Source organism: Lissotriton vulgaris, chromosome 2_1 (assembly GCF_964263255.1).
Source record: "Lissotriton vulgaris chromosome 2_1, aLisVul1.2, whole genome shotgun sequence".
Classification (NCBI taxonomy): Eukaryota; Metazoa; Chordata; class Amphibia; order Caudata; family Salamandridae; genus Lissotriton; species Lissotriton vulgaris.
Genome location: NC_141687.1, coordinates 361,108,299 through 361,132,983, shown reverse-complemented (window position 1 = coordinate 361,132,983; position 24,685 = coordinate 361,108,299). Strand labels below are relative to the sequence as shown.

The window sequence follows — 24,685 nt, the reverse complement described above, 5'->3', positions numbered from 1 at the left end:
GTGGAAGTTTTTTCTACTGTAGCTTGGGCTACTTTACTTCCTGGTTGGGAATTACTGGTTTTTCCAATGTTATTATAGCATATTATTGTTTTTTTATATACCGTGGGACTCCCACTCCGACCACGGGGAATGATTCAGGCATGTGAATCTTTGAAAGACACCCTAATACTGGAGAAACACGAATTTCCTCCCTCCGTAGGTGCGCCTCTACAGCTGCAAGGCATTTTGTGAAGACCCTTGGTGTGGATTTTAGTCCGAAGGCCGGGGCTGTGAACTGGTAGTGAGCTTTGTTGATGGCAAATCTCAGTAGATGTTTGTGTTGTCTGTTCATGGGAATGTGTAGGTAGGCGTCCTTGAGGTCTTTAGTGGACATAAAATCCCTGTCCCTTATTTGAGGAATAACCTCCTGTAGGGACGTCATTTTAAATTTTTGAGTCTTTATGTATTGGTTTAGGAACCGTGGGTCCAGGATGGGTCTTAACGTTTCGTCCACATTTGGTAAGAGGAAGTAGTTGGAGTACACGCCCTTGTTTCTTTCTTTGAACAGCACTGTTTCTATAGCCTCCTTGCGGAGGAGTTCTTGTGCTTTCTGCAGGTGGAGCGCGAGTTCTTTTGCTGAGCGCGTCTTGCTGTTTGGCCTACTGTTTGGTGGCTTCCTATCTAGCTCTATACAGTATCCGAACTGTATGATGTTCAATATCCATTTGTCTGTTGTTATTTTCTTCCACTACTGGAAGAAGTATTTTAGTCTGCCTCCTACTGGTGTTATATGTTTGCTCATCTGTCTTTTGTTTGCGTCTAATTGCTTTTTGAGTCTTTTGTTGTGCCGCCCCCGTAGAGATGTTGTGTGGGTGGGCACGTTCGGTGCAGCGGAGTCACTTGGAGGTGGGTTACTGGCCCCCTCATCTTGTTTGGCCCTGTCCATTCGGTCGCCCCCGAAAGGACTGGCCCCTAGGTTGGTACTGCCTGGTTTGCCGTTGCTGACATTACTGCGCTTCGTTGTTGACCTGATAGGTTTGCTGGAAGGTCTGGTGGGACGTTCCCGGCTGGTTTCCTCCTCTGCTGTTTGGTTTCCTTGAGAGGGTGCCCCTTCTCAATCCCCTGAACTGCAGCGCTCCCATGGACCTCGCAGTTTCGTTGTCTTTTTTGAGCTGTGTTAGTTTCTCACCTACTGGTGTACCGAACAGTGTTTCCCCATTGAATGTTGTGTTTAGAATATTATTCTGGACTTCTGGCTTGAAACCTGAAATCCTCAGCCAGACATGCCATCTCTCTGTCACTCCAATAATCATGAGCCTGTTGGATGTGTCTGCCGAATCCAGGGCTGATTTCAGGCAGATGTTTGCCATGTTCTTGCCTTCCTCCACCAGGTTTATGGTCTCTGCTGGTATTGTTCCGGGAGGTGTTTGAGCAGCTGTCCGACCTCCTCCCAATGTTGGTACATATGTCTGTTTAATAGGGCATTGGAGTTTGCAATGCACCAGTGAATTGCTGCATTCCTCTCTATTATCCTTCCTGTGAGGTCTACTCTCTTTGTAAGGTGGTCCTGAGTTTATGGGAATGTTGGCCCTCTTTCTGACTGTTGCTGTAATAATTGAGTCCGCTGGTACGGATTCCTGGATATATGCTGGGTCCTAAGAGGTATGTTTATACTTTTTCTCTGTTCTAAGGGTGACAGACCTGCAGGTTGATGGCCCCTTGAAGGCTTCCCTGCCCTTGGCCAGTACACTTGGTAGCATGGGCAGGAACTGGCTCCTAGTTTGAGTGTGGAGCAGGGTATCTAAGAGGAAGCAAGCTTTTGGTTTCTCTTGCTCTAATTTTACCCCATGCTGTAGCATTCTTGATGACCAGATGCCAATGTCGTCTGGCGGCGAAGGCCTCAAAGGATTGGATTCTACGGCCTCTTCCAGGCTTTCGGCGTTGAGGTCCTGCCAATCCAGGTCCTGCTCCACCGAGGATGTCAACCCCAAGTTTGTTTGTTGGTCTTCCTCGCCTTCTCTGTCGTAGTAATACAGGCCCTCCTCATCCTGCTGCTCTGCAGGTTCCGGAGTTTTCGGCGGATCTTCGGCGTCGAACTCCTCTTCGACTTCTACTTCGACAATTGTAGAAGCCTTTGAAGTGATGATGTATCTGCTCATCTGTTCGCGGAAATCCTTCTCTCTCTGGAGGATACTGTCCAAATCAGCCTTGAGCCTTCTCTTTTTCCTCTCCATTTCGTCCGCTTGGTCGGCGTCAGGAGTTTCGGCATTTCTCTTTGATGTCGATGTTTATGTCAAAGTCGCCTTCGGTTCTTTTTCCTTCGGCATCGAGCGTGCCTTTTCGGGGGCATGCTTACCTCCTTAGTCGACTTCACATCGGTCACTACGACCGTGTAGTCCTCTGGTCCCTCAGCAATGTTGTCCTCTTCTCTGCTGGAGAGGCCCAAGTCCCGGAGTGACGGAGGTTGTCCTTGGCCCTGCATGAAGTAGTCCACTCTCCTCTGTCTTTCCTTTAATATGAGGGTATTCAGGGTGAATACCGAGCTGGCGTTGCAATCCTTGCTTTCGTGTTCGATTGGCAGGCAGAGGTTGCAAACCAGGTGCTGGTCCTTCTGCGCGTACTTGTGGTGGCAATTACGGCAAGATTTGAAAGGAATTTTGCCTATTTTGGCACTGAGGGGGCCCCCTGTATGCGCATTCTCCATTAGACGTCGAAGTTTCTTATCTTCCTCTCCTTCTTCGTCCCGGCTCTGTTTTCTTGATTGCAAAATGAAAACTCCAACTTTTTTTGTGGTTTTCTGCTTTATTCTCTCCTCTTTCCAAAAACTCTGGAACTCTTCGGTGACGATCCAGACCCAACGGTGGAAAAAAGAATCTGAAAATGGCGCCCAAAGGTGGTAGCTTCCGGAGGAAGCACACCAAAGTCACGGGAGGACACCAAATGGTGGGACGTCGACGCCCACCTGGGCCTCGGAAAAAAAAAAAGAGAAAAAATACTACGATTCCGGACCCAACCACTAGACCACAGAATAATGCACAGCATAGTGAATCCAGAAAGATTCACACTGCAAAACATAGAGTGACGCATCTAAAGGAAGTAACAACTCCCATCCACCAGAGCCCCGGTGGAGAATCTCAAGAGGTGGTCCGTAGGAAATGGAGTGACAGGTTCACCCATCCTCAGAATACCCGCAGCCTTGGAAATAGCCCAAACAAAGGCAACACTGGCCTCCGTAAGGCGCCAAGGAGGTGGAAACAATTCCTCCATGGGAGACTATAGCAGACTGAGCCTCCCTTTCCTAATTACAGGGGGAAGCGGCCAGCCCCAGCATAGAGGAGGATCCACCGAGGAATGAGAGACCCGAAGGGCCTCAGAAGGAGAAAATACTGGTGGAGAAGTCAGCCGCGAGCCCGGTAAAGAAGGGTTTGAGAATAGTGGCCTTGGGGACGACGAAGAGCCACCCCTAGGAGATGCAGGCGAAAAGGCAACTACACAGCGCCCTGTCTCCGGGGAAGAACCCATCAACAAATGACAGACCTCCGGAGCTGAAGGGACTTCAGGGGACGAATCAAGACCCCGGCGCAGGCAAGGCTCCCTGGAGGTCGTCAACAGGCACCTGATCGGTGTCAGGCAGCGCCGGAGTCGCCACTTGCGGCGCCAGCTCTGCCCCAGACAGAGCAGCTGCTCACACCGAGGATCGAGGGTGACTCAGGAAACCACCCCAAGACCCCACCTCTATCCCGGACTCCACTGGAGCCAAGGAGAGAGGCTACTGGCACCGAATTGGCACCAAACTGGCACCAGTTCGGCCTCTGGGGAGGCAGCTGCCTGCTCAGAGGGCCGAGGGAGACCCGGGGCAGGCCCTAGGTCCCGGCGATCACCTGTGACACCACAGGGAGCCCCGTAGGGATTTGCGGCGAGACAGGGACCGTAGGCGCCGAAGAGGGGAGCCTCGAAGGACCACACCCCGACGGCGCCACTCTCCTGGAGAGCGAAACCTTTGCCGCTCGAGCCGCCGGCGACTCTGCAAAAGTCCCCACGCGAGGCAAGGGATCCGCGGCCGTCTCAGGAGGTGGAGAGAGGGCCAAAGAAGCCTGCAGAGCCTGCAGAGCCGCAGCGTAGGCTTTCCTTTGCGCCCTAGTCGCCGGGGGGAGCAGGCACCCACCGCGAAAGGAGGACAAGGCTTCGGAGATAAACTGAAGGACCTACCAGCCGGTGAGCCACGACCTTGGGGCCTCGGCGAAAGACTGTCACAGACTGTCACAGACGAAGTTCCTTGCTTCCGAGGTAGGGGACGGACACTGAGAGGACACCAACCTGGATAAGCGCGCCGACAGCAACTTCTTCCGGCGCTCCCGCCGTGACTTAGGCTTAAGGTGCTGGCGTGCGCCACAGCTCTCTGAGCCGTGGTGCCTACTGAGGCACCACATGCAAACTGGAAGAGGGTCCGTTGCCGACATGGGAATTGCACAAGAGGGACACGTCTTGAAGCCCATAGGCATTCGCACACTGTTCCAAACGTGAAAAAAGGAATAGAAGGCTTGAAAACAGGTCAGAGCTAAACCGGATCCGCATTGCACACGGAAAGACCAGAAAAAACGGACGTATGCGCCAGGGTGGGACTTATGAATCCTCACTAACGTCACAGACGAGGAGGACGTCAGGGCAGAGACACGTGGTGCCGTCCCGGCGGCGCGCAGGGATGCTGTGGCAAAAAAGTTTCCTGGTCCAGTCTCACGCCTGGGGATAATTCTACGTGAAGGAATCTGCGGCTAGTAGTCTATCAGATTTATTTGTAAATTACAAGTTGAGCTCAATGTGATTTATTCTCTCAGCAAAACACTTTGCACTCTCCACTGTTTCTCTCTAGATTATAAATAAATCGACACCAGAGAACAACTTGATTCTGCCATTCTTCTTGGTATTCCAATGGGAGGGAGCACCTGCACCTCACACCAGCCCATACACAAATTCGCATAGCTGGGGACGAAGCAGGTGCCCATCGCAATGCCACGTGTTGGCCTAACCAATTTACCATTGAAAACAAAACAGTTGTTCATAAGACACAATCATTTTCATTAACATCTGTGTGTGCATCCAAAAAATCAATGCAAACATTTATGGACCGAATGCTTAACAATGTCAAACTTTCACCTCAGTAAAGAGATCTAGGACTAAATCCACATTTTTTTTACGTCCCCATGCCATTCCAGTTTAAACCCAGCCATATGCAAATCAGTGTTGACCCTGCTCAATGTGGGAACAGTTCAACCCAAACTGCCAGGCCAGGTCCACCCTGGACCAGTTACAAGCATCCTCGTTTCAGTTTTGCTGTATCACACTACATCAGCCAGTTTGCTTTGTTCCTGTGGCATGGAGGGCACGGGATCCACGTTTCCCTAGACTTTTAACATCTGGTATCCCGTACAGAGAAAGTATAAGAGTTCAAAGAAATTGTATCAACAAAAAGGAATCAAACAGCTGTGGTTGAACAGACACGGCGGTTTAGGCAGAGAGGATATTTGAAAGATCATAGAACAGAAAGGAAGGTGAATCAACATTTGAGAGAACAACTGTACAAACCTTAACAATCCAAAAAATGCTCTAATTCCAGGAAGATTACAACCTTCAGCAGACAAGAAGGTGAGAAATGAAAGATCTTACAAAAAGAACTGACATCTTAGACGTGATCCAGTGATAGGAAAATTGGTTCCTAAGAAACTTTCCCTCATATTTAAGAGGGCAAAGTCAATGCAGGACTTTATAATAAAAAGCAGCCAGGAAGATTTACGAAGCCCGATCTGGCTAGGGGAAACCAATGGATTTAGAAAATGCAGCAAATGCAAGGCTTACCTTCATAGCAAAAACACTACCGAATATGAATTACTGTTGGAGAACAGGAAGATGAAAATGAAGACAATACACTTGCAAAACTGAATATGTGATATATGTTCCTTCATGTACCTGTGCCCTACTTTATGTAGGAAATACAATATTACTGGTACATAAGAGAATCTTTCAGCATGTTCAAGCGATTAAACATAAGGATAAGAATAATCCTGTAGTCAGACATTTTCGAAGAAAGCTCTGCCAACAATGCTGACCTCTTGAAATACTATGTGATCGACTTAACTCAGAAGAACAGAAGGGGTGGAGTTAGGGAGAAAGCCTTAAGTCTCGAGTCAAAGTGTATTATAGAATTAAGAAAGAAGACACTGACAGGGCTCAATGCAGAAGATTTACATGCCCATTTATGAACAATTGTGACTCCCTCCCTTGACAAGCAGTAAAGTTTGGGTGCGGTTTAAAGAATTTTTAATGTATTTAAACATATTGTTTATTGGCAACACTTATTTAAAAGCACTTTAGCACAAGCACTTTATTCATGTATCTTATAACACATAGCGAAGAAATGGAATGGATGCAAGCCCACATGGGCCAAATAATAAGAATGGGGAACATGGTACTGCATCCATGATAAACTTTTTCTAAGTGCACATAATTAAATTGCATACATACAAACACATATATCTTATACACTGAACAATGATAAGTGCTGCTAAATGAGGTCAGCAAGCAACTTAATTTGGGCAAAACTATGTAATAAAAAAAATGTATATATATATATATTCACTGAAAAAACAAAAGGTTAAAGTAACTTTATAATTAGGTGAATTTGTTAATGACAATATTAACGTTTTGAACAACAACAACATAAAAAGGTGTGGGGTAGTGAAGTAGTGTGGCTCACTGGTTAGAGGCGGCAGACCCGAGAGCAGAGGACGGCCCGGGACCAGGGTTCGATTCCCGACGCGGCAGGTTTCTGGACCAGGGTCAGCGGACTCGATAATTCTCTCGCCTCGGTGCCCACTCTGATCAGCGATCACACTTGGCAACTCTGGGCACTAGCTTGCCTCATCTTCACTAACGGCCCCACCAGACCGCCGGGGATGCCTGGTCTCACCCTGGAGATACCCATTAAGGGACCATCTCTCAGGGAAGCCAGGAAGGGTTTCGCAGCGGTCGAAGCGCGGAGGTACCCCTTCGGGAGTGATTCCAGCGCTATATAAGCACACAATTAATTAATTAATTAATGAGTGAGTGGTTATGTGGATGAAGTCATTAGTGATGTTATTTGAGATGTCATGAGTGATGTCAGTGACCATGTCATGAGTGATGTAATAGGTGAGGTCATTAGCAGTGCTTGTGTGGGTGCAAGTTATAGATAGCTCAGGTAACTATAACTGCTGAATTTCTATGGTTTTGTACGAGTACAATCTGAGCCTAACTATAAGCCCCTTTAACCTTTGTTTTTATCAGGGGGAAAAAAAAATATATATATATATATATATATATATATATATCTCCAAACAAACACCTCCACCAGTAAAGTATATATCTTGAACCATAAAAAGTATTCTTAAACTCAAAATTCACTATTCACTGTACTTTAAAAAAAAACACTTGTGCCACAGACAATGAAAAAGATTACTTAACAACCCTTACAGCTGACTTGCATCGCTAGGGACTATTTCCCATCAAACCTTGAATAATGACAGGACATATATTCATGTACAACACAATAAAACTTCAGATTGCAGAGACCCCGAAAGATGCTCTGAGTCACTGCCGGCAACTCTTTGCTGACTAAGTGCAAGCACAGAAAGGAGTAGTTACTTACCTGTAACTTCAGTTCTGTATTAGGGATATCTTGGTTATCGTCATAATCTAGTTAATAGTCCTGCCCATGTGCGTGGACCCCGGAGCAATCAAAAATATTCTCTTAAATCGTCTTCTTTGTAGTCCTGCATAGACACAAGAGAAACTTAAAGACAATAATGCAGCCTGTACCTGTCCAGTACACTGTCCAGTACTTCAACTAGAAATGCTAAGGATATTTTATCAACATCACATTTACCATAATGTGTCAAGTTCCATCCATAGAGAAACTTCCTCTTCACAAAAACCTTGGAATGATAGGAAGGGATTTATTTTATTTATTTATTTTGAAAGTTTTATATAGCGCGAAACAAGATCTTTGCAGATATCAGAGCGCTTTACAAAGCCGGGAATACCAACAAGAGAGTGAAATTAAACATAATAAGTGGGAAGGGTTGGTACGTGAGGGAGCAAAGTAGTACAGCACATCAATAATATAAATATTACAGTTAAATGTGTGCATAGATAATATAAATATTACAGTTAAATGTGTGCATAGATAGTCGGCAGACAAGCCTCCATAGGCTGCCATTATATGTCTGAAAAAGGGATACCGTGCCTTTAAGGAACTCTCCAGAGACCCTCGGTATCCCAGCATGCACATCCAAGTCCTTTTACTTTCAGTTCTTTTTGAAGGTGCATAAAGCAAGGCCTGTAGCATACAATACAGTACCGTTTTTCTCCACCGGGGAGGAGGGCGGGCGCTTATGACTATAACAGAGATACCCCTACTACAGAACTGGAGTTACAGGTAATAAACTACTCCTTCTGTAGTAGGGAATCTCTGTGTATAGTCATAATCTAGTGAATAGAATGGCAAGCCCATCCCAAAAAACAACCCTGCGGTGGAGAAAAAACAGAACACCCCTTTTGTGCAAACAGATTTCGAAACGAAGCCTGCCCAACCTGACAGTATTGCTTAGGAAAGGTGTGGACCGACTTCCAAGTGGCCGCCCTGCAGATCTCTGCAATGGGAACATTGCAGAGCTGCTTTGCCCCTGGTAGAGTGAGCCTTAGGCTTACCCCCTAAGGTCTTGTTCGCTTTCTGATAACATAGTTGGATATATGACACAATCCACCTGGAGATGGACTGTTTAGAGGTAGCCAGACCAGTGCTGACCGACCCATAGTGGATTAACAATTGGTCGGACCTACGAATATCCTTAGCAGCATGAAACACAGTATAAGGTTCCTGGCAACACAATGCCTGAATTTCACTCACCCTGCGAGCCGATGTAATGGCCACGAGGAATGCCGCCTTCCACGACAGGTGCTGCAGTGAAGCCTTGTGAATAGGCTCGAAAGGTTCATTCATCAACCTGGACAGCACCTCGTTCAGCTCCCACGAAGGGGAAGGAAGCCGAACAGGAGGGAACACCTTCAATCCTTCCAAAAAATCCTTTATTACAGGAATCTGGAAGAAGGACATCTGCAAAGGACATTTCCTGTATGCAGTCAATGCTGCAAGGTGAACCTTAATGGAAGAGAAATTAAGTCCAGACTCAAATAAATGCAGAAGGTATGGAAGGATGACATCTTCCTTGCATGTCGTCGGATCATAGTTCTTAGACGTGCCCCAGATGCAGAAGCCCTTCCACTTGTAAGTGTAAGAAGTCCTAGTGGAAGGCCTCTTAGCCTCCTTCAATATGTCCATGCAATCCTCAGTAAGATTCAAGTGGCCATATTGCACTATCTCAGGAGCCATGCCGCCAAACTCAAAGACGAGAGGTTGGGGTGCACCATCTGCCACCCAAACTTCGTGAGAAGATCCGGCCTACACGGCAGCCACTGGTGAGGTAGGAGCGACCGGTGAAGCAGGTCCATGAACCACCACTGTCTGGGCCATTCCAGAGCGACGAGGATCATCCGCGCCCTGTACTGGGACAGCTTGATGAGCACCGCCGGAATCAGGGGAATTGGTGGAAAAGCGTACAGAAATCTGTTCGACCAGCTGATCCATAACGCGTTCCCCAGAGTCCCTGGCTGGTAATACCACGAGGCGAAGTTGCGGCATTTACTGTTTTTGGCGAAGATGTCGTCGAGTACCTCGTTGTTTATGACCCACTCGTGGTTTTCTTGGATCAACCTGCTGAGGGCGTCCGCTTCAACATTCTGCACACCTGGCAGATGAGTCACATTTATCGTCAGTCCTCTGGCTAGCAGTCAGTGCCAGATTGCCTGCGCTTCCTGTGACAGTGTGCGCGATCTTGAGCCCGCCTGCTTGTTGAGGTAATACATTGTGGTCGTATTGTCCGTCTGCACAAGGAAGGAGTTGGTCTGGAAGGACGGATAAAAGGCATTCAGTGCCAAGTGAACAGCTCTGAGTTCCAGGAAATTGATGCGATACGTGGACTCCACCGGAGACCACGTTCCCTGGATCTGTAGATGATCTGAATGAGCTCCCCAGCCCTAGAGAGACGCATCCGTCACGATAGTTTGAGTGGGGACGTCCTTGTGGAAAGGAACCCCTCTGAGGAGATTCTCTGCTGAGCACCACCATCTCAGAGACTGTCGGGCGTGAAGAGACAATTGGATCCTGTCGTACCAGCACCCTTTCCTCTGGTCCCACTAATCCTCCAAGCATTCCTGCAGCGGTCTCATGTGGAGGCGCGCATGTGGAGTGAGGAAGATGAAAGAGGCCATGGACCCCAGTAGAGAAGACACCGTCCTCACTGCTGTAGATGGAGCAGCTATGAGAGCCTAAGCCTTCCGAAGGACCGATAAGCGTCTCTCATTACAAAGGAGACACGCTTGCTGACAGCGTATTGATGAGGCTCCCAAGTACTGCAGGCACTGGACAGGAATCGGGAAAGACTTGGACATGTTTATAAGGAACCCCAGCTGGTTCAAAAGAACAGACGTCTTGTTGAAGTGCAGTTGCGCTTCCTGGAAGGTAGAGGCTTTGATCAACCAGTCTTCCAGGTACGGGTAGACAACACCTTGTTCTTTCTCAGGTGCGCTGCCACCACTGCAATGCATTTGGAAAACGTCCTGGGTGCAGACTTCAGTCCAAACGGTAGTACGGTGTACGGATAGTGATTGGTGCCGACTAGAAATCGCAGGAACTTCCGGTGTTTCCGTGCAATGGGCACATGGAAGTACGCATCTTGCAGATCTATTGCGCAAAGCCAGTCTCCCCTTTGCAGCTGAGGGTAGATCTGGTGCAAAGACAGCATGCAAAACTTTTCCCTGCAAATCCATTTGTTTATTTGTCGCAAATCCAGAATGGGCCTGAACTCGTTCTTGTCCTTCTTCTGTACCAGGAAGAAACTTGAGTACAGGCCCTTTCCCCTTTGAGACAGAGGGACATCTTCTATCGCCCTTTTTCTCAACAGGGCATCGGCCTCCGCCTGGAGCTCGCGCAGTCGGAACTGCGAGCAAACCGGTGGAATTGCTGGAGGCGGCCTGGTGAAACGAAGACTGTATCCATTGCAAACAATATTCAGCACCCACTTGTCCTGAGTAATTTTTCTCCTCTCTGCCAAGTAATGTTGGATGCTTCCACCCACCGGAGCGGGTAACGGACAAGGGGGAAGTAGCACCTCAGGGCCGAGACCAGGCCGGGCGTTTGGGCGTCGTAGAGGACTGCTGGCCGCCTCTGTCGCTTATGGAAAGGCCGCCTCTGGTACTACTGCTGCTTTTGTTGCTGCTGGCTAGCTTGACGACCTTGCCCTATGCCCTGGGCACCAAAACGCCTCTGGAAGGGGCGGAAAGACTACTTCTGCACCTTCGGCTTATCTAACCCGACGGCAGTCAGGGTTTCAGCCACTGCCTTCATGCAGGCCATCTCCTCATCAGCGTGTTTTCGAAAAAATGTCACTTCAGAGAACGGCAGGTTGGCGACCTCCTGATGGGCCTCTGGTTTCAGCGACGTCAGGCGTAACCAGGCATGACGTCTCAAATGTATCCCGTGGTAATAGCCATGGGCCGCCAAGAGCGAGGAATCCGCCGCCGCACTGATCACCTGATTAGACACCATCATGCTCTCTATGATCTCTTGAAAATCCTCCCTTTTGTCCCTAGGGAGATGCTCCATAAACTGCTGTAGGGAATCCCACAGTGATCGATCGTATCGCCACAGGAGAGCCGTGGCACTAGCGGCTTTCATAGACATAGAAGCCGTAACGCAGACCTTACGCCCCGCCGAATACATCTGCTTACTCTCTTTATCAGGGGGTACCATGGATGATGGCGCAGTAGCGTGTTGTTTCCTGGCGGCCGTAACGATCACCGAATCTGGGACCGGGTCCGACCTGAGAAACGCCGGATCGGAGTCTGGAGGCCTGTATTTCTTCTGCAGCCTGGAGGGGGCGGATCTTGTTGGCGCTGGCATCAGGAAAAGTTCCATCGCCGGTTCCTCCAGCCCAGGCACTACTGGCAACAGTTGCCGCTTATGGAGGGTCTCGAAGATAACTGACGAGGGTGTGGGCACAGTCAGGGTAATACCCAGCTTCGTCGCCCCTCGCAATAACACCTCTTGAAACAACACAATGTCGTCCAGTGGTGACACTCTTGTGTGGGGTGAATCTGACAGAGTGGGCGAATACCCCCGAGCACTGGATGAATCCGTATGACGGGATCTCGATCGATCTAGTCTGTGACTATGCCGGGACCTTGTAGGTGAATGACGGTCACTCCTAGAACGGAGTCTTCGCCTGGATCGCGACCTGGACCTCCGAGGTCGTGGACGATCCACCGGCCTGGTCGGCTGCGGAGGTAGAGCTGGAGTCTTCAGCTGTGGCGTCCCCTTAGGTGGTGACGGGAAGCGCAGCAGCGAGACTGACAGTGGAGGAAGCCGTGGTGGAAGAGGCGGAGGATGATGTGGAGGAGGAGGAGTCCTCGGAAGAGGTGGAGGAGTTCTCGGAAGTGGCAGAAGCAGTGGAGGAGTGGGACTCTTCTGCGGCAAGGTAGGAGGCGTAGACGACCTTGGCCGAGAAGGGGAGTAGGCTTGAGAGTACTCAGAGCTGGAAGATCTAACCACTCTCTTCTTCTTTGTCGGCCTTCATGATTTAGTCCTAGAAGCAGACCTACTGGACGAGTGCCGGCGCCGCCGCGACCAGGGGGCTCGTGTAAGCAGAGGACAGGCTGACCACCGAGCCCGGGGATGCCGTCCTTCCCCTGGATCGCCTCCTGGAGGTTGACTTCTCCTTTCTAGATGTCGACCTCTTCCTCGACGTATCCCTTGACGGCGATCTCCTTTTCCTCGACGTAGAGTGCCTGCTCCTTGATGTCTAATGCAGAGTAGACCTCGACGGCGAGCGGCGGTGTCGCTTCGACGGCGAGCGCCGGTGCCTGGAACCATACCGTCGTCGATGACTCCTCGACGTTGATCTAGTTCTCGACGTCGACCTGGTCCGACACCGCTTCGACCCAGAGCCCTGGGTCGCCGGGGAGCACACGGTGGTCAACCCTCTAGACGCAGACGTCGAGGCCTTCAACATAGATGGAGAAATGTGCTGTTTCCTGGCTTTCTCTTGACTGGGGAGCCCCCAGAGGCCCCCACCAGAGGCCTCAGCACGAGCAGAGGACTCAGATCTAGTCCTCCCATGCCCAGACACACCTTGATCCTGAAGTTTCCTCAGCTCCAGGTCTTGGAGCCGGATCTTCTCCCTCTCTCTCCTGGCCCTTTTGGAAACGGACTGGCAGATGTCACAATCCCCAGGAAGAAATGCGTTACTTACCTGTAACAGCAGTTATCCAGTATTGGTGTCTTTCATAGATTCACATGCCTGAATCATTCCCCGTCGCCGAGACGGGAGCCTCCGGTACATAAAAAAGTAATGTCCTATAGACATACATAAAGAAAATAGGCCTAAGGGCCTCCCCTTAGTAGCCTTTCCTCGTCCTTATGTAAAAAGGACCAAACTCTCACAGTCAGCCAATCAGCTCCGACCTCCCTCTAGAACCTTCCTGGGAGGAGCCTCAGTCCCTCAGATTTTCGTACGCACCCAGCTAGGTTGGCGTAACATTGTCAGAGAGGGATGTGAGTCCTTCCAGGTGAGTCGGGAGGGTTGCATGTGAATCTTTGAAATACACCAATACTGGATAACTGCTGTTACAGGTAAGTAACGCATTTCTTATCAAGTATTTGGGTGTCTTTCATAGATTCACATGCCTGAATCAGAGTAGCTAGCAATTAGATATGCACATTTATGATGCAAGGTGCTCTGCAGTCATGTTAGACAAGAGACAGATCATCAAATAACATGGTTAAAACAGCGTAAGCATAATCTTACAATAACCATGAATGTGCATACCTGGACGGCGGGATGTAGGAAGGCTCACCTCACTGAAAGAGATGGCGAAGCACCGCCTGGCCCACTGCTGCATCCTTCTGAAGCTCGATATCCAGGCAGTACTGCCTGGAGAAAGTGTGCGGTGACTTCCAGGTCGCCGCCCGGCATATGTCCAAGATTGGCACTCCAGCAAATAGTGCCGCTGACGTGGACATCGCCCTGGTGGAATGAGCAGTAACACGATCAGTCAAAGGCCGTCCGGCCTGGTCGTGGCAGAATGCAATCGCCGAGGAGATCCATCTGGAGATGCTCTGTTTGGTAAGAGGCAGGCCCATTCTTGGGCTGCTGTACGCCACGAACAGTTTTGTAGACTTTCTGAGATCCTTAGTTTTATCCAAGTAGAACTTTAGGCATCTTTTGAGATCCAAAGAATGCAGTGCCCTTTCCGCTGCCGTGGAAGGGTTCGCAAAGAAGGACTTAAGGACAATCGGTTCATTGAGATGAAAGTCCGAAGGCACCTTTGGTATAAATTTGGGGTTCGGTCTCAGCACTACCCTGTCCTGTCTGAATTGCATATATGGTTCCTGAATGGATAATGCTTGAAGCTCGCTAACCCTTCTGGCCGATGTTAGAGCGAGCAAGAGCGCCGTTTTCCAAGAAATGTGTTTGATAGATGCCCGATGAATGGGTTCAAACGGATGTCTCATGAGTTGGTGGAGTACCAGATTCAGTTGCCAGGTTGGAGGGACTTTCCGAGGCCTCGGAAAGGATCTGTAGAGCCCTTTCAGGAATTGTTTGACCAGCCTACTTGACCACAGAGAAGGTCCTGTGAAAGTCATGGTGAACCTAGAGATAGCTGCCAGGTGAACTTTAATGGATGCATGTGCCAGTCCGGACTGTGCCAAATGTAGAAGGTATGGCAATATCTGTTCAGGTGTGACCTCAAGCGGTCGCAGGCCCTGGTCTAAACACCAAAGGCAGAACCTTTTCCACTTGAGAGAGTAGGTTTTGTTCGTACTGCCTGCTCTCGCATTTGCCAGAACATCCCTGCAGTCCTGCGGGATATCTAGGTCACAGAATTCTCTGTGCTCAGGAGCCAGGCCGATAACTTGAGCGATTGGAGGCTCGGGTGCTGTACCTGTCCGTTGGACATCGTTATGAGGTTCGGGTGCTGCCTCAGACGGATCGGAGACCTGATGGAGAGGCGAAGCAGATCCGAGAACCAGTGTTGTCTCGGCCAGAACAGAGCAATCAGAATCAGGGTGCAGGGCTCCGCTTTCATCTTCCGGAGGAGCCTCGGGATCATCGGGAACGGAGGAAAAGCGTACGCAAACACGCTGAACCAACCGATGGAAAAAGCATTTCCCAGTGACCCCTGTTGGGGATGCCAGCTTGCGTAGTTTGGGCATTTGGCGTTCCCCTTGGTGGCGAACAGGTCGATTTTCGGGACACCCCACTGAGAGATGTGAGCAAGAGTGTCGTCGTTCAGTTCCCACTCGTGGGAGAGGGATCTCGGTCTGCTGCTTTGAGCGAGATTCCGTGTAACACCAGCCAGTTCCAGATTTTCTGCGATTGGCTTGATAGAGAGAGCGACCGCGTTCCCCCCCTGTTTGTTCAGATAGTGCATCGTCGTGGTGTTGTCTGTTTTGACGAGCACCGGGGAGTTCTGGATGCGTGGTAGGAAGGCTTGTAGAGCAAGATAGACCGCCCTCAGCTCCAAAAGGTTTATATGGAGCAGCTTCTCCTGATCCTCCCATTTGCCGCTGATCCGAAGGTCCTGGAGAACAGCGCCCCAGCCTTCCAGGGAGGCATCCGTCGTGATCACCAGAGGCGTCGCCGGAAGAAGAAACGGCAAGCCTATTGTTAGATTTTTCCGATGTCTCCACCATTCCAGACCTTTGGAAATGTTCGGCGTTATCCTTACAATGTCTTCGAACGAGCCAGAAGTCTGAGTCCATTGTCTCGTGAGAGCTTCCTGCAAGGGGCCATCTTGAGCCTGCAGTGAGGGATGAGGAGTATACAGGAAGACATCATTCCTAGTAGGGAGGTGTAAGTCCGGACTTTGAGGTGTGTTCTTGTTGCCACGGCCGTGGCTAGGGACAGTATCTTGTCCGTCCTTTCCTTCGAGGGGAAGGCCCTCGCGCACCCCGTGTCCAAGGTAGCCCCGAGGAAGGTAATCCTTGTCGTAGGGACAATGCAGGACTTTTTGAGATTGAGGGTCAGTCCCAGCCTCCGAAAAAGATTGGTGCAGGCGTTGGAGGATAAGGCTGCGCCTTCGGGTGAGGGTGCTTTCATCAGCCAGTCGTCCAGGTAGGGGAAGACTTGGTGACCCAGCTGACGTAGAAAAGCCGCCACCGGTGCAAGGCACTTTGTGAAAATCCGCGGCGCGGATTTGAGGCCGAACGGTAGGACTTTGAACTGATAATGTCGGCCTGCCACCTCGAACCTCAGGAACTTTCTGTGACGCTTGAGGATGGGGATGTGGTAGTAGGCGTCCTGGAGATCCAAGGAAGTCATGAAATCTCCCTTTTGCAGTGCGCCTAGAATTTCCTGGATTGTCACCATCCTGAACGATTGGCTCCGCAGGAAGGTGTTGAGCGCCCGGAGGTCTAAGAGGGGCCTCCACTTGTTTTCCTTCTGTCGTACAAGGAAGAAGTGGGAATAAAACCCCCTCCCTTGTAAGGATGCTGGAACCCGTTTGATCGCTCCTTTGTGAAGCATGACAGACAGTTCTTGGAGAAGCAGGCGTAGGTGCTTGTGCGCCCGTCTTTGGGGAGGCGTATTGGGAGAGATGTTGGTGAATTCGAGAGAATGGCCGAATCGTATCATTTGGAGGACCCACCGGTCCATGGTAATGAGGTGCCAATTGGTGAGGAAATGGGTCAGTTTTCCTCCAATTTGAAAGGATGGAGAGGGTGGTAGGACTGGCTGGGGTAATCGGTCACTGGCGGCCGCCAGTGCCCCTCTTGGGATTTTTGCCTCTGAAGGTAGATCTGCCATATGAGGATTGACAACCTTGTTGCTGCTTGTGCTGGTATTGGGTTCTGTTATTGTAGGAATAAGAGGACCTGTTCTGATAGGAACCCCTATAAGAGGACTGACCTCTGGAGCGGTTGCCTCGAAAGGACTGGTTTCGTGACTGCAAAGTGCCCAGTGCCCTGGCGGTATCGGTGTCCTTCTTTATGGCCTGCAGTGCCTCGTCGATTTTATCCCCAAAAAGATGCTGGCCGTCGAAGGGCATGTCCAGCACCTTCGATTGAACTTCCTGGCGGAATGTTGTAGCTTTTAGCCAGCCTTGACGACGCAGAACAGCGGCTCCAGCAAGCTGACGGAAACCGGTCATGGCCGCATCAATAGCACAGTCGATAATCTCCGCAGCCGAATTTTGACCTTCCACGAGGAGAGCCTTGACTTCACTTTGGACCGCGTCGGGCAGTTCTTGTACGTAAGGGGCTATGTCTTCCCAGAGTTGGCGATTGTAACGCCCCAACAAGGCAATGGAGTTGGCCACCTTGATGGTCATGGCTGATGTAGTCGTGAACCTTTTTCCTATAGTGTCCAGTTTCCTGCCTTCCTTGTCTGGAGGAGCGGACAGCGGGGAGGACGGGTTGCGGGAGTTTTTCTGGGCCGCTTGAGTGACCACCGAATCAGGTTTAGGGTGGCCGTTGAGGCAAGCCGCCGCCGTAAGTGGGGCTTTATATTTCTTGTCCAGGCGTGGAACAACTGCGGGAACAGAGGCGGGTGTTAGCATCAATTTCTTGCCTTGCTCCCATAAGAACTCTATAATCGGAATAGATTTAGCCGACTTTTGGGTCTGCTCTTTGAAGTCATGCAAAAAGCATTCCGTTTCCGTTGATTCCACAACCATATGGAATCTCTTAGCCGCCCTGTCCACCAGCCGAGTCCGCATGGCGTGGTTGTGGTGAAGCTGGGGATGATGAAGCTGGGGATGACGCCACATATTCATCTTCGTCATGCTGGTCCGAGTGGACTTCCTGGACCTCTCCTTCTTCCAATTCTTCTTCCTCCTCATCTTCGTCTGAGGAGTCCACCACCTGAGGTTGGACCTTGTCACGGGGTCTCACCACCTGAGGCTGGACCTTGTCGCGGTTGGTTTGAGGGAGAGGTTGATTTGGGGCGGACGCCGGTGTATGTGCGGCAGGTGTCTGATTCCCACTGTCCGCATCTGGGAAGCGTTGTTTGTAATCTTGTACAAGGTACCGCAGGTCATTGACAAGAGTCGCCGGCAGGCATATCATTGGGGTGACCTCCGTGCGGACACTAGTGTGGACGGAGTGTTCCTGATAGGTGAGCTCCTCCTGTTCCTCATCAGTACTTTGGCATTTGACGTTAAGGTCTGAGATAAAAGTAGCGGGACTGGGTGGTCATCCTCTACAGATTCCTCACTTTGGAGGATTTCCTGAGGTGGCTGCATTTCCACTCTGCTAGGAGACGTTGTTTCCGGGGTAATGTGCAGTTTGGCAGTCTTGCCAGACGTGTCCTTCAATGGCGTTGCCGTCGAGGGCGCCGTTGACGGCGTGATCGAGAGGGCCGACACTTCCACTAGTTTGGATTTCTTCCATGGCGCTGACAGTGCCATCTCCGACGACGAGTCGTCGGTTGATGGAGCCTTCGTCTTTGCTGGCGACGATTCTGCCGCCGACGATGTCCTTTCCGACAGTGGGGTAGTCGACGGCACCTTTGTCGTGGACGGTGATTTCGACGTCGATGTCGTCGTCGTCGGTGCACCCGTCGATGGCGAACTCGTTACTGGCGCCTTCGTCGACGTCTTTGTCGCCGACACCTTCGTCAACGTCTTTGTCTTTGAGTCTCCCGTCGACGTCTTCGTTGTCGACGGTGGGTTCTTCGGCAGCGACTTTGACGACGATGGGCTCGTCAACGCTGACGTCATCGGCGTAGACTCCGTCGTCGACAAGGCCTTCGACTTTGACGACGATTTCAGTAGAATGATAGAGGAAACAGGTCTACCTGAGGACGATGACGTAGCCGTCGTTGTTGTCGCTGAAGGCGACGACGCTGACGTCGACACTGTGGTCGTGACCGAGGTAGTCCTCTGGGCATGTCTGGTAGTTGACGGAGCAGGCTTTTTAAAGGTTTGATCGTCCCTAACAGACACTGAAGATGTCGTAGATCTTGCCTCTGAAGACTTCTTGTGTGCATTCTTAGGAGGAGTGTCTGGTTGGCCAGGGGAAGTTACCCTGGGCCTCTTTTTAGAGACTTCTGAGGACTTGGAAACACTGCGTTCGGAAGATTCCAGAGTGTCTCTGTCCTTAAGCCTGTCGAGCCATACGAGAAGGCGACCTTCCCTGTCCTTCACAGTCTTTTTAGGGAAGGCCCTACATATCCTGCATTTGTCCGAGACGTGGTCCGGGTACAGGCAATATAAGCACAGGTCGTGCTTATCATCCGCATGGATCCTTTTCTTTCCACATGAAGAGCAGGCCTTGAAAAGGGCCTTCTGTAATTCCGACATGGAAGAGGCTTTCTTCTGCGATTCCGACATGGAATAAGGCAGTGGAAGAAAAACACGTACTGCAAGAACAGTGTAGTGAAGCAGTCTTTTGAAGATTTGAGATCGAAGAAGCACTTTCAGAGAAAGTTAGATGATTTCGAAAGGAAACCTGAGGAGAGCTCAGGCTGGAGACTCCCTAGCACAACGTGCGGTAGAAAATCTGAGGGACTGAGGCTCCTCCCAGGAAGGTTCTAGAGGGAGGTCGGAGCTGATTGGCTGACTGTGAGAGTTTGGTCCTTTTTACATAAGGACGAGGAAAGGCTACTAAGGGGAGGCCCTTAGGCCTATTTTCTCTATGTATGTCTATAGGACATTACTTTTTTATGTACCGGAGGCTCCCGTCTCGGCGACGGGGAATGATTCAGGCATGTGAATCTATGAAAGACACCCAAATACTGGATAAAATGGGATGAAGGGAGACAGAGGATACACACCCTGTGGCCATCCGATTTGGCCTTCTTCCTGGCACACTCAGGGCATCTTTCGAACAAGGCAGGCATTTTCGACAGAAAAGGTGGCAAAAACTGGTAAAAAACTCCAGCAAATGAAAGAAGGAATAGGTAGGCGTCGAGTGAAACACTCAAAACACTTGAAGTGGTCAAAAAATTAGAATTAACCCAAAAAGGGAGAGCTCAATGCTCCAGGGTCCTGCTAGCAGGAGCCGGAAAAAAGAACTGAAAGTAAAAGGACTTGGCTTTGCATGCTGGGATACCGAGGGTCTCTGGAGAGCTCCTTAAAGGCACAGTATCCCTTTTTCAGACGCATAATAGCAGCCTATGGAGGCTTGTCTGTCCATCCCTTCCTCTCTATCATTCCAAGGTCTTTGTGAAGGGGAAGTTTCTCTATGGATGGAACTTGACACATTATGGTAAATGTGATGTTGGTAAAATATCCTTGGCATTTCTAGTTGAAGTACTGGACAGTGTAGCCTTGTAGGTACAGGCTGCATTATTGTCTTTAATTTTCTCTTAGGTGTCTATGCAGGACTGCAAAGAAGACGACTTAAGAGATTATTTCTGATTGCTCCGGGGTCCACGAACATGGGCGGAACTATTCACTACATTATGACTATACACAGAGATCCCCTACTACAGAACAATGGCATCTGAGGCAGTCCTGCTCCTCCTCCCGAGCTACCACACAACTGAGGGGATTGAACAATTATCATAAAGATTTGGTTAGAAGCAGAGATAGTCTCTGTTTAGATGTGAACATTATTTCCACAAATAACTATTGCTGATCACATTTTATCTAGATTTCCATACAACAGTATTGCTCCCAGACCTCACTAGCAAGTCAAGGCATGTAAGGGTTAAGACTGCTGTATTTTGGTGTACCTGCATGATATTGCAAGACAATTTTTTCACTTTGTATGCACATGGCATCTTGTACTCGAACCATGATGCCCTTATTTTAACCTAAGTTTGTTTCTTATAGAAACTCTGGTGATTATCCATTGAGGGAAGTAGCAGCCAGACCCACAACCGACCAGTTATTAACTGTTTCCTTGTTATTTAGCAGAAGTCCCAACACCTGATTAGGGGGTATTAAAGGACAGAAACATGGTCACCTTGCATAACGGGTCAAATCTATCCCCATTAAATTTAACACTACTGGTTTACTCACCAGAATAAAGTTTGCTTATAGCCACCGAAAGATAGTTTTAAGAATACCCATACTCCCCTCTACCTCATGAGCCACACACCATCATCGGCTCTGCACATCAAGGAGGGCACAAGACCATCCTGTCAGCCCATCAAAATAATACCCATAGACCTCCTTATTATGGGTAGTAGCTTGCACATGGACTGACAAGACTGGTGCAAACAGGGGTCAACAATGAAGCATGCCCACTTCATGGTGGGTGAAAGCCTCCTGTCCTGTTGACACTACTATATTTTGATCCCTTCCACAAAAACAAGGCGATTGAAGCCTAGGTCAGGGATATTTAGTGTTGGCCTGATATTTGTAGGTGATTTATATCCTGAACTTACCATTTTCCCCTTCATCCCCTTTTGTATTTTACAGAAAAGCCATGGACTGGAAGCATGGTGTCCTTGCAACATGTCCTGTACCACGCAGTTGGCCGACCGAGGCAGCCGGCGGAATCCAGATTAACGAGAATGACCGACATATAGACGGGACTTGCAGACTCTGCAGCCCGAGTTTGACTGAAACATAGTCGGTGGAACCCCCAAATAGGAACGTGACTGGTTCTCTCTTCAAGCTACATGTATACCCGATATGCACGTCTAGAGCTGACCAGGGGTACCGCAAGGAAAGATACCAGGGAGTGCAGGAACGCCCACGTCCCATCGGTTGCCCAGCAGTCTCTACCCATGAAGTGAACTAAATAACTCGCAGCACTATCAAACAATGCTAAAAAACGACTGTCGAGGGTTGGATGTCGAAGTTTGATTATGGTGTGGTCAACAAAGTAGGACACTATTAAATCTACAGAAGGATTATACGTGGAGTCCTCTAATATTGGGAACTAATGAAAAAGAGTCAGTCCTTATGAATAAATATTCAAGGTGGCCCCAAACCTACTGGTGTACCAAGGATAACTAAACAGATTTTTATCATTATTTTCTGCCCAACGAACTACCCTGGCCCTGATGAAGGTGTAGCCACATTAGCTGTACACCGAAACGCGCGTCGGCACATTGTTCCAGGAATACGGCAACCCTCTCCAATTACATCGGGACCCGTATTAATAACATCTACCTGGATCTAAACAATCTCCCGCGTTAGACAACCAAATTAAGTCCTATTGTTGTCTATACCAGGACTAGATAATTGGATTAATGAGAGCTGAATGTCTGTACCTTAGTTAGGAAAACCCCTGTGTGAATGACTGTGGTAGTGTGTATGAAGTATGGGCAGTTGTTAACTTTGGAATGAAATTTTGTTCTTGTGCTTTTTTCAATAACCTGCTAATGTATAAATTTTTATATGTATGTGATTTGAATATATTTAAAGGAGAAAAATAAGAATAATAATAAAAAAAATATATATTTTCTCATAATATGTTGTTGACTCTTCCTGGAATGACATAATTTTGCCGTGTTCAGCTTCAGTCACTGTGTTAATCACCCCCTCTCTCTATCGAAATAGGATCCTCTCATTAGGACCTCCTCTCATCAAGCGGCAGGGTACTTTCCTTGTTCTCTTCACAGTGTCCTTGCAACATGGAACTAGGTTTTCACCCAATCTTCTCATTTATACATATTCACTTATCAAAATGTCTTTCTAAGGGTTACCAATATGTCCGTGTGTCCTAACAATACCGGACTTCAACCCTGAAGCTCCAGCTTCCCCAAAAGAGCTAATAGCAACATAGCGCAAGTCTGGCCTTTTGTGCTTGCTGAAACCCACCAGCACTGAGCTGGAAGTTAGCCACACATGTTGCGAACATGGGCAGTGACCTCCTAGGAAACTTTTGGGCACTGGCATTTAAAAAAATGCTAATTCAGTAAATGTCATGGTTAATGAAGGTCTTGGGGAAGGTTCTTGTGGAGAACATTACAACTAGGACACCAAAAAAGTGCAAGCTTTTCAAATTGATGATTTCTTCCAAATTCCCTACATATACAAGGTCCTATGCTCTGGAACAGCCTTCTAAATCATCTCATACTTGAGGTAAATCTACTAACTTTTGGCGAGAGCTAGAGTGGGATCTCATGAACTCAGCTTATGATTAACAGAGGAATTCTTCTATGTTCTTCACTTAACTGGGTCTATATTTCTTCTGGTCTTCCAGTCAGATTAACTCAAGTCCTCCATTGATAGGACCAACCATACACCTAAACCCAATATGTAGTTCTCCTGTTCTGTGTGGGTTATAGATTGTATTGGCATCCCCACATTATAACATTCCCACAGCATGCCAAGGCATTTGTAAAGAATATCAACCTGCACTCTCCATATACTGTGTCAAACAAGGTCTACCTCACACCTATGCAATTGCGTTGTTCGCCACCCATTCAAAGTTCTGTGACACATTTAGACCGGAATGTAAAGCACTTTATAAACATCCTCAATAAATAAATAAAACCTACATGAAAACACCATGTTGGATCAACACTTAGAATATATGCACAACTAAGAGTTGCAGTGGGTGATTCTGGTTATGTGGACACCCAGCTGCTAGAAAGAGACCAAACGCTAATTCGATAAATAGTTCTTTAATTTTTAATTGAGAATAAGAATGCCACTTAACCAGACTGAAACTGGTGGCCTACTATAGAAATGAAAAAGGGTTTCGAACATTGCCACCCCACCCAAGATGCCCTGTGAACAAAATTACATGTTGAGACTCCATTCCATCTATGGATAAAGTTATTTCTAAAGCAAAAATGTACACCCTGAAGCTGAAATCTCTTTGCCCTATAGAAATATTGTGATGGGAATAAACAGTAGACATAATGACCCATAGAGCACATTAAGAAGTAAGGCCGTAAGAGACTGTTGAGGTCCTCTTTTAAAAGCAGGAGAAGCGTATTCCACCACTGTACACCTAGAACACTAAAGGATCTTGTTCTAAGACTTCAAAAATTAAAGTTTTGAAAGAGGTCTCTCCCCGCAATTCAGAGCCTAGGTATTGAGATAGCCTATATTTCACAATCATGATCCTCAAAGTGTAAGCATGATCATGGCGGACTACTTTATGCATAATACAGTGACTTAAAAATTATTATTTTTCTAACTGGAAGCCAATGCAGCTCCAACTGTGCACCAACACAAACTCAGAATTCATGAGTCCCAATATCAGAGGAGAAGCTGAATCCTGGATGTTGAAGCCTATTTAGAAATTTTGTGAAAAGCACGAGAATGGACAAATTCTGATAATCAACCCTCAAATATTTATCACCAATTATACTAAAAAGATATTGTGAACACAAAATAGAAAGGTAAATAGCCAGAGAAGAACTTTCACCTGAAAAAGATTTTCAAAACTGATGCGGCATGTTGGACTAAAGACCAGTCATGATCAAACACTAAATCCAGCTTACACATACCTGGAGTGGGCACAAGGAAAGAGCGGACACAAAAAACAAGAGAAGCAAATCTTTTAGGCTGGATCAATTGAGAGTCAGCAATAAGTACACAGATGTGAAATAGTTTAAATTCATCTACCATCTTCGATGATGGAACCAAGCTTTAACAGAGGACACATTCCCACAGTGCTCTGCAGTTATAGGATGTTATGTAGTAA

The 24,685-nt window shown here is 48.5% G+C and overlaps 1 protein-coding gene across 1 annotated transcript in view; it reads right to left on the bottom strand.

The window, feature by feature from the left end:
• SPAG5 (sperm associated antigen 5) overlaps positions 1–24,685 on the bottom strand; it is a 643,746-nt gene that overhangs the window by 378,443 nt on the left and 240,618 nt on the right. The window lies entirely within an intron of this gene.